The sequence below is a fragment of the Nelumbo lutea genome, chromosome 1 (assembly GCF_056320005.1).
Source record: "Nelumbo lutea isolate HS-2025 chromosome 1, American lotus-T2T, whole genome shotgun sequence".
Classification (NCBI taxonomy): Eukaryota; Viridiplantae; Streptophyta; class Magnoliopsida; order Proteales; family Nelumbonaceae; genus Nelumbo; species Nelumbo lutea.
In genome coordinates, this window is record NC_142684.1 from 36,414,705 (window position 1) to 36,426,199 (window position 11,495).

The window sequence follows — 11,495 nt, forward strand, 5'->3', positions numbered from 1 at the left end:
GGTTCCAGTCTTAGTGGTTCTGGGGTCGGTTCCAAGGTCTACTTATGGAACTTATTCTTTCTTTACCATCCCCCTTCAAAAAACTGAAACATATTCTTATAAAAACTTGACTTTCAATAAATATAATATATAATTTAAAACTTACATTAACTTTATTGATGAAATTGAGTAATTTAATATATGTAGATTATCATGATATATTAATGCATTGTTCAAAACTTATCATTATAATTTAAATTTTGTAAATATTAACTTTTACATTGATTTTCATGCACATTCAAATATTAAAATGAAAACAAATGATCACATCACTTAACTCAATGGTCAAGTGAGACCATGGCCTTTGTAACCATGAGTGTTTAGGTTTAAATCTTCACATCCTCAAAAGTTTTTTTGGGGGGTTTATTTCAAGGCAAGTGCGGTTCTAAGGCCGGCTCCACTAAAGGCCAATCAAGGTCAGCTTAGTGGGCTGGTTTGGGTAGGGTAAACCCTTAGACCCTATAACCGGCCTAAGTGGGGGTCGGTTCTAACAATTTGGAACCAAACCCTATCTTGTAACAAATTGGGTAGGGTCAATTCAAGGCCAATTGGAGATTGGTTCTAGTTAGAACCTACCCATTTGCTCACCACTAATAGATAAGGACTCCCAAATATTTGAAAGGGAGTTTACCATGTTCGCAACCTGTTATTTGTGCAATAATGGATATATCCATTATATCCTGGCCAGCCGATAATTAGATGTATAAAACTTGATGCCTTTGAAGACTAATCTTCTAACCTAAAGTAATCTCATAATAATGTAGTTGAGACATGAGTTTCTCAACAGCTGATTTGACACCGGTAACAAAAATAATTGCATCATCAAACTATGAGAAATAATAGATATGCTCCAAGGACCATGAAAAGCAATAGCATGAAAATTAGAAAATTGATTGGACAAGCCATCCCTTAGAGCCTCTTTAGTGGTAATGAAAAGAAGCAGTGAGAGTGGATCCTTGATAGATGGAGACCTCTTGTTGACTTAAAAATATAATCATGAACCATCGGTTCAAATCTTGTCAATACAGGGTTTATTTATCCTTAAGATCTAAATACCATATAAATCTAATTGTTCAGCTCAAGGATATAAACCGACAATGTTTTAAGAGCAATGCATTCTTGTTTTGTTCCTTGAACCTATATGCATCAGTGAAAAGTAACCACCTATGTGGTGCATGTGCTTTAGAAAAAAAATAGATTAATTATCAAACTATGGGGTAGATAGGCAAGTGGGTAAGAACAAAGCATGAACAATACATTCATATGCATTTATTTGTTAATTTTATATGTATTTAATTGTGCAATATGCCAATACAAAATAAGACATTCTTTTTATCTTAATAAATTTCTATTTTATCCCTATATAAACCTTCATAATCAACATTAGCATGCCAAACTTTTAGGGCTCAAGATTTGGACATCACGAGGCGAAAGGACCAAAGAAATATGCCATAAACAACTCAAGGCCTAAGCCTTTGCTTGTGGGTTCCAAGGCTAATGAGGCCAAGCCTTTTTTTCTCTAACCTCGCCTTGAGGCATAGGCCATTGGCCTCACCTTAGAAGCCTTTTAAAACAATGGTTTTGAAGCCCATGGGTTGGCATGACATGGCCCACCAAATTGGCTTGTGCAGGCCAGGTCCACAACCCATCATGACACAACTCGAATGACAGGCTAACATGGAACCAGCACACGTCGGCTTGCCCAAAGAATATAACCATTGGGGACCGACCCACCAATGGCTAGTTTCAGCTCTTTTTTAGGGGGAAAACTTTAAAGAAATACCTCCAGATAGCCATAAACAACTAGTTTGGGGGAATATTTGTATATTTTGCCGTGGAGGGCAAAAATGAGTTAAATACTCCCCTAACAGCTATTTAATAAATAATTTGGGGCCATCTTGGTAAAGTGATAAATAACTTTGTGAAAGACCAAAATATCCCATCTAACAACTATAAAATGGTTAGCTTATGAGGGTATTTTGGTTAATTGAATAATTCTCAACTCATATAAATACCATTACCCTCCTTCATTCTCTTCACACCAACTTTCATACTCTCTCATACTTTATTAGTCTCTTCTCTTACCCCTTATTCCTCAATTCTCAACTTTATTTTAAGTTTTAGCACGGAAAAGACTCACTCAAGTATCTAAAGTTAGCAATTTTAGAGGCTTAGAACTTTGATCAATAGAAATTAATCATGTTAGGATACTAGACCAGTAGACTAGTTAGCGGTAATTAATTTTCATTTTTTCTAAATTTTAGGATTTATTATTTCACATTTATTAAAATGGTTGGTTCTTCTGAAACTCCCTTTCTCTGTACTTCTAGGAGGTCCAATCACAATATGATAGCATTGAAATTGTCATTGGTGTCAGTGGTACTACAAATAAGGTTCTTCTAGTGGACCTAAGACTAGCAAAGGTAGCACTGACCATTTACAAAGACACATGGTTTCACATTTAAGAAAAATAATTATTCAAACTAAACACAAGTTGCATGTGGGTTTTTTGGTAAATTTCTATATTTACATGAAAAATGAGACAAATTAGCAAAATATATTGTACATGCTGAATAACCCTTTTGTTAATTAAAGATCCCAGGCTTGAAAAAAATTACAACAATATGTAAATCCTCAATTTAAAAGAGTTTCTAGAAATACTATAAGAGAGTATGCTCTTACAAATAAAATTTAATTTCTATTTTTTCAAATTGTAATTCTAGAATTGCACTTAATTTTGATATTTGGACATCCAAATATAATATTAGTTATATTTGTGTCATGGGGTGTTTTATTGATGAATCATGGCATTTGTAAAAACAAATTTTGCATTTTATAAGCATTGAATGGCCACATTTTTGCCCAATAATTGTTGTAAATAATTTAAATACTTTATATATTTATGGCATTGAAAATAAAATTTTTCTATTAGTTTTGATAATACTAGTAATAATTTTAAAATCTCAATTAAAACCATTTTTAATGGAAAACTATTTCATATGTGTATGTCATATTTTAAATTTGTGTATGGGAAGCTTAAATATTATTTCACCACATAATTCTAAAATTATAAGTTGTCTCATGTATATTAGAACTTCTTGTATAAGAAAACAAAAATTTAAAAATTTATGTCATCAATATTGGAAAAAATATAAAATATTTATATTAGATGGTCAAGACAAGTGAAATTTCACATTTTGTATGTTAATTAGTGCATCTCATATAGGAAAACTCTTACCAATTTTTATAATCATTAAATGCCACATGACTTTATAATTGGTGATGATTGAAAAGTTATGATTTGTATAAAAGATTTTTTTACAGCAATTTATGATACAACTAATTAATTTTGTGTATTTCTGACCCAACATCTTGTATATTATTTAATCAATTGTATATAATTAGTGAAAATTAAATTTAAAAAATATTAGAAAAAACAAATTTTGCATTTGTTTTAGCCCAATAATTTGTAAAAACAAATTTTGCATTAGAAAAATATTAGAAAAACATTTATCCTTTGTATTGCTTAGTTGTAATATTAGACCCTAGGATTAAAAAACACTGTCTAGATGTTTTACTTGATTCTTATTATGAAAATATGCAAAGTGATATTGGATTAAAAAAAGAAGAATTAATTCTTTATTACTTTAAATTTATAATTTATATTAATCACAGATATTAGGAAATAAAAAAACTTGTAGAGGCACGTCATCATATAGTACTAGTGATGGTAGTGCAATAAAAAAAGTTTTAGTCATTAATAAATAAAAGCATGAAATAGTTAGTTAACTCTTCATCATCAAGTTCATTTACTGAACTTCACTTTTATTTGCAAGCAAATTTAACAAATTTTCTCACATACGAGGAATTAGGTTTGATATTTTAGCTAGGAGGAAAGAGCATTAAAAAAAGTTATAATCCCTCAAATGTCCACAATTCCATGCCTAAGGGAAACAATAAGGTATTGGACAAGAAGAGAAACTATATCATGAATGATAAAAGTCTAGAGATGTACATATGTGACGCTGCATGACACACTCGACCGGGCGATGACACAAGCACCGGACGATCGAGCGGCTTCGTCCGTGAAGCCATACATAAAGACTAGGCATATGCCTTGGATGAAAGAGAAAAGATGGCGAAAGAAAATTCTTGTGTGTGTCTTCTATTGACTTAGAACCGGCTTATTTATAATACACCTGGTAGACTTGTAGAATAACTAGGAGAGTTAAACTTATAAAACAATTAAAACAACTAAAACAACTGGGAGCTGGACTTCTAGACATCTTCGAAATCTTCCTCAGGCTGCCTTTGATATCCACCGTTCGATAGCCACCATCCTCCAATTCTTATCCAATGCATGGAGCTGTCACCCTTATCCTATGGTTGTGGGATCACGTAAGGTCTCTAGACGTGAGAGGTGTGAACTGTCGTCGATTGGTGAGCTGGTCCTCCATCATTCTCCCCCACTTGGAAAGAACTCGACCCCGAGTCATGATCGGGATATGCAAGTGTCACTTCCGGTAAATAACGATGAAGATCCGCAACATTAAATGTTTTGGAAATGCCCATGTGATCTGGCAAGTCCACTACGTAAGCATTGTCATTGATCTTCTTAAGGATCTTGTATGGGCCGTATTTCCGAGGCTGTAACTTGTTGTGCTTCCTAACAGGTATGCATTCCTTCCTTAAGAACACCTTGACTTCATCACCGACGTCAAACACCTGGTACCTGCGATGCCTGTCAACTGCAAGCTTATAATTTGCATTGGTCCTTTGAAATTTCTGTTGTACTTCCTCCTGTACTGATTGGATCTGTCCTGCTAACTGCTCTGCTGAAGTACTAAGGCCAGGTACCATGGGTAGCTTTACCAAGTCCAACGCATGGTTAGGTACCTTCATATAAACAATAGAAAACGGGGATCTACCTGTAGATCTATGAACTACGTTGTTGTAGGCAAACTTTGCTTGCACTATGGCAAAGTCTCACTGCTTCGGCCTCTTTTTGCAAATACTACGGATCAAGTTACCTAAAGTTTGATTTACCACTTTTGTCTGTCCATCTGTCTGCGGATGATTTGTACTGCTGAAATTTAATGATGAGTCAAATAGTCTCCACAAGGTCATCCAAAAGTGACTTAGGAACCTCGTATCTCAGTCTGACGTGATGGTCTTAGGTACCCCATGTAAACGGACAATCTCTCTGAAAAATAGTTTGGTTGTCGTTGTTGCATCCGCGGTCTTCTTGCATGGAAGGAAATGTGCCATCTTGGAGAACCGGTCAACTACCACAAAGACGGAGTCCATGTTTCTTGGAGTCTCCGGTAAGCCTAGCATGAAATCCATAGACAAGTCTTCCCAAATCATCGTAGGAACAGGTAAAGGCATGTAGAGGCTAGTATTATGGGTCTGTCCCTTAGCCGTCTGACATATATAGCACCTATTCACAATAGTGGTCACATCTCTTCTCAATTTAGGCCAGTAGTAATGCCCCTTGACAGCCCTGATCGTCTTGTCCCTCCCGAGGTGTCCTACTAAGCCACCTCCATGCAAATCTCTGATAATTTTCTAGCGGAGGGAGATGCAAGGAATGCACAGTTGGTCCCCCTTCATAAGAAATCCATCATGTACGTAGAAATCACCCGCTGGTTGCCGATTCTTGCACTTTTCCCAAACCTGCTTGAAGTCTTCATCCTGGGCGTACAGATCCTTCAAAAATTCAAAGCCCACAATTTCAATACTAAGAGTCTTGATGAGGGCCACACGCCTACTCAAAGCATCGACCACTTTGTTCTATTGCCCAGCCTTATACACAAATTTGTAGGGGAATTTATCAATAAAAGCGGACCACCTTGCATGCAGATCACTCTTCAACTGCTTTCGCTTACTTAAATACTTAAGTGCTTGATGGTCGGTGTAGAGGAAAAATTCTTTAGCAATCAAATAGTGTTCCCCCTTTATCACCTGTAAGTGGACCTCACAGGTATCCTTACATTCTCTTACAAACTTAGAGTGGCGGTGTGTTATGGTAAAAAAATTCCTCTTTTCTGCCTTTGAAGCCTTGGTTGGGTTCTTTTCTACCATGGGCAATAGTGTATAGCGCACACCCTCTTTCTCGAGCTGGTATGTGTTCTTTCTACCCAGGTGTTTGGCATCTGCAACAAACTGCCAAGGCCTACCAAGCAAAATATGGCAAGCATCTATATCCATGATATCACAATAAACATCATCAGTATACTTACCAATAGAGAATGGAACCTTACGGCGTTCCTCCACGCGTATGCCCCCAACTTCCTTGATCCAACCAATCGTGTAAGGGTTTGGGTGTTTCTCAGGAATTAGTTGCAGTTTTCGTACCACATCCCTGTCGATAATATTTTCCTGACTGCCTTTATCAATAATTAATTCAAATAACTGGCCCTGTACCATGCACCTAGTGCAAAACAGCCGGTGTCGTTGTGTGGTATCTTTGCTTCTCTGATATAGCATTAGCTTCCTCACAACGCACGTGTACCCTTCATGATCATAGGTACCTTCTTCGTCTTCTCCATCGAGTCCACAATATACTTCGTCGTCATCAACTTCTTCCTCATCCCTCTCCACCATGTTAATTGCCTTTCTTCTAGGACAGTCACTAGACATGTGCCCAACTTCATTGCACTTGAAGCACTTAAAAGGAGCAGGTTTTGCATAGGGATTAACGGCTTTAGGAGGGTTTGAAGTATTACCTCGAGTGTTTCCTCCTATGGCGGTCTTACTGGCGTTAGCTACACTCGGCAGGTAGGAGGGTGGTGCTCCTTGGGTTGGCTTGCTCTTGTTGACTGTTGCCGGCTTGCTGTTGCTCCCACTATACCGTCGATAGTTATCAGTTCGGGTCCTCTCTTGGAACATTAACTCAGCCTTCAAAGCTAAGTTCCTTGCTTCCTGCATGCTTAGAACCATCTGGACACCAATCCTGTCTCGGATAGTAGGTTTCAAGCCACTCAAATAACGGGCTGCCTATTGATTGTCACTTTCTGAAAACTGGTTCCGTTCAGCCAATCTCAGAAATTCTGAGGTGTACTCGTTCACACTTCTTGTTCCCTGCGCATACCGTTGATATGACTCAAACATATACTGCTCATAATCAGGAGGTAAAGACCTACCTCTTATTAATTGTTTCATATGCCTCCATGTTCGAACTGGACCTCTTCCTTCTCTGATCCAATTCTCCCTCATTCGTTCCCACCAGACAGATGCTCCTCCCTTCAATCAAAAAGCTACTAATTTCACCCTTCTTTCTTCCGGGATCTCCATGTACTCGAAGAAATGGTCGACATCGGTGATCCAATCTAGTAGGCCCTCTATATCTAGATCTCCACTAAAAGTAGGAATATCCACCTTGAGTTTAAATTCATCATTATTCCGGCAGTGATTAAAATTGTCGGGATTTTTCCAATTCCTACCGGTTTTGCCATCACCGGGAATAACTGGAGCAACGCCGAATTCTAGCTCATCGTCGCTATCATCATCAAGAATAGGGTTCCTGGGTATAGGATCGATGATTGGTCTACCGTGGTCGTCTCCTCCGGCTTGGTGCAATGCGTTATCCCTATTCCTTGGAACATCCTCTCGTAACCAAGTCCTTAGTTGTCCAGCGATCTCTGCCAACTGTTGCTCAATGTTATGAGTGGTTGTACGCTGTTCTTCGATTGCTCTCCAAATAGCTTGTAACCCCTGATCTCCGTCACAAGGTTGGTTGTGACTACTACCGTCTTGATTGGCCATCTGACTGGGTGAACTCCCGCTCTGATACCACCTGGCGCACTCGACCGAGCGACGACACAAGCACCAGACGATCGAGCGGCTTCGTCCGTGAAGCCTTACGTAAAGACTAGGCATATGCCTTGGTAGAGAGAGAAAAGATGGTGAAAGAAAATTCTTGTGTGTGTCTTCTATTGACTCAGAACAAGCTTATTTATAATACACCTGATAGACTTGTAGAATAACTAGGAGAGTTAAACTTGTAAAACAATTAAAACAACTAAAACAACTGGGAACTGGACTTCTAGACATCTTCAAAATCTTCCTCAAGCTGCCTTTGATATCCACTGTCTGATAGCCACCATCCTCCAATGCTTATCCAATGCATGGAGCTGTCACCCTTATCCTATGGTTGTGGGATCACGTAAGGTCTCTAGACGTGAGAGGCGTGAGCTGTCGTCGGTTGGTGAACTGGTCCTCCATCAATATGCCTAAGGGATTGATGAGATACAAATGACAAGTTGCAAGATCAAGGAGGAGACTATACTTCAATCGATGAACCATTGGATGATATAGATCAAGCAGTTGTAGGTGGAACTTGAAGAAAATATTGAAGCCAATGTTTTTTGAATATTCAATACTTGTAAAATATTTTTAATATTATTGTAAATTTTTATTTTGAATTTTAGTTGGAACCTATTTCATTATTTGTGATTTTTTCAATCCCATTATAAATTTTATTTTCAGTTTTATTAAACTATTTTATTGCAATCCTGAAGTCCATTGTAATTTTTTCATATATGATCAATTGTACACATTAAATCCAAGGGGAATAACATTTTTAGATTTTTCTTCTAAATTTGTTGTCTGGTTTCAAATTTTCTACCATTTTTTACTCATAAAAAAAACTAAAAAAATAAAAAATAAAAGGACCGTGGACCATGCCAGGCTCCCCTCTTGGAGGATTCATGCCAAGCAGGCACGACCTACTAAGACCTGCATGCCAGCATGGCTCGACACACTACAGTGTGGGCAACCCAAAATAGTGGGCCATGCTTCCCCGGAACAACCCACATTAAACTTCTGGTGGCAATTTCATATCCAACCTACTAACCACACCCAACCCATTCATTTATAATCCGCCCATTTACTTAGCATGATGGAAATGGGTTGACTCACCTATTGAGTAAAGTTAGTTAGGTTGGGTGGACAGCTAATAATACAAGTGTTAATTACATAGCCATTTTCTCGTTAATTTCCATGTTTCTTCATTTATCTTAGTTGATAATTATATTTCATAATTAATACATTAATTTTTTATAATTATTGGAAATAATTATTAACTAAAACTATTAATACCTAACGTTGTATTGTAGGCACCATTCAACCATAATAGACCCAAATTCACCAAAACCCAAACTCAGCCAAATGGTCTCAGGATCTGATTCAGTTTAAGTTAGCACGGTTCACATGACCTGGCCTAAATTAACCCAAACCCAGCTAGATGGTTTGGTGTTTTGATCTGGTTGAGGTTAGTGCGCTTCAGCCATACCTGGCTTGAATTAACCCAAACCTAATCAGATGGTTTAGTTCTCTAGTTGATTCGACCCAATTCAGTTCGGTTCAGCCATATCTGCCCCAAATTAACCAAAACCTATTTATATAGTTTAGTATTTTTTTTTTCTGATCTAAGCCAATTCGATCTAATTTGGGCCATGTGGTTCAGCCATACTCAACCCAAATTGAGCCAAGACCTAATCAGATGGTTTGGTGTTTTGGTCTAGCCTAACTCGATTTGGGTTAGTGCAGTTCAGCCATTCCCGACCTAAGATGAACCAAACCTAATAAGATGGTTCCACATTCTAGTCCAGTTTAGACTAGTTTATTGGTTCAGCCATACCAAACCAAATTAACCCAAACCTAATCAAATGACTTGACAATTTGATCAGATCGACATATTTACATTCATACTTATTTGTATCACTTTCAAATGCAACCTTATGGATGATTATTATATACAGAATACATCTAAAATCCATCATTAGTGTTATACCATCCATGACCACCATTTCTACACTATACACATAGTTCTCCATACCCTACATATAGTATACTATATCCAGAAGATCAGATTCTTTGGCTAGATAAATCCATTTGCCATGGTTATGGTACTGTTTTCCTCACCATTTAATCTTATTACCTTATTCACCATACAGATGATAGACTGGATGGTAAACTTCGATCACTTAGAAGTAATGAGTAGTGTCTAGTGCCCACCACAAAGAGTCAAAGATTGAAAATCAAGTGGATGATAAAAGGGTAAAGCCCACATAACAGAAAACAAGTGTCAGTGGATGAGAACCACAAAACCTTTGAGACAAAAAACATTATGATTTATGACAGTGATTCATATAAACCAAACGACAGAGCAGATGGTTAGAGATCCCCCTTTCACATCGGTCTCCAGTCTCAGTATAAGATTTTTCATGTGGGACCAATCTAAAGGTAAAACCTATTCATAATTGCCGTTATATTTTTTTGAACCTAAGGCTCAGTTAGGAAGGTGTACAAATATGTAGAGTATAAAATCTTATATTTTATATTATTTTGTATATAAATGCACTGTATACATTTGTTTTTGTACTCCTTCCAAACTGAGTTTAAGGCTACGTTTGGTTGTGGAGCAAACTACAATTTTGCACACTGTAAATGATGTCTTGTCTGGTTCAAGTGAATACAAAATGAAAGAGGATTTAGATTTTCTTTAGTGCTCTTTTTGTTTGGCATTTAACGATACAGAGTATGATGCAGCTTTGTGAGCGTTTGTTTTATAATATGAAAACAATTGGAAGAGTGACTGCGTTGCCGGAAATATACATTTCCAATTTTAGTTCTGGCCAGTGTGTCTTAGCTTTGTTCTGATTTAGACAAATGGGTTTATTGGAAAGAACCAAAAAGAGAGTTTCACTTCTCAAACCGGTTAGCATTTGATTTTTACCGAGAAGCAGAGCTCACAAGTAAATAGCACTCATCAAATTTGGTGATTTCAACATGAACACCCAAACCAAAACCTAACTAATTCACATGTTACGACTTCAACAACGAAAGAACCTTCATGAGTTTCAGTAGTCTTCTGTGTGACAGATTGAAATTGATCAGCGACTCCAATTGCAATCTAAATGAATCATTACGATTGGTGTTGACTGTTGAATGAAATTCTCAGAAACCCACTCAGTCCTGCCAGCTGAGCCATTGGATTTTATTATCCTTTCTCTTGCCTTTTCTCTCTCCAGAAGCAGAGCTCAATTGTTGAAGAAGAGAGTTCAACCGTTCACTTGTTGGAGCTTCTAATATTTATGATCTTGATTTCTTCAAAAAAAAAAAAAAAAGAAGAATCAACTGAGATCGGATTTTACCATTGTAGTTGCTTTTCCGGTGGAGTTCTTCGAGGTGGTCTTCAAAGTATACGAATGACATGGCTTGTTTACACCGATAAGAATGAGTGTAAAAGTTTAATTTGAAAAAATCGAAGCAAACTTAACTTTTACGCTTGTATCGACGGATATTCTGTCATCCACAGATTTACATCGATTTTGACAATATTTTTACAGCATAAACAAACAGTGAAAAAATTGGGTCAGAGTAAATATTTACATCGAACCGGCATTTGCATCGTAAACAAATTTGAGGACAATTTTACACTACAAACAAAG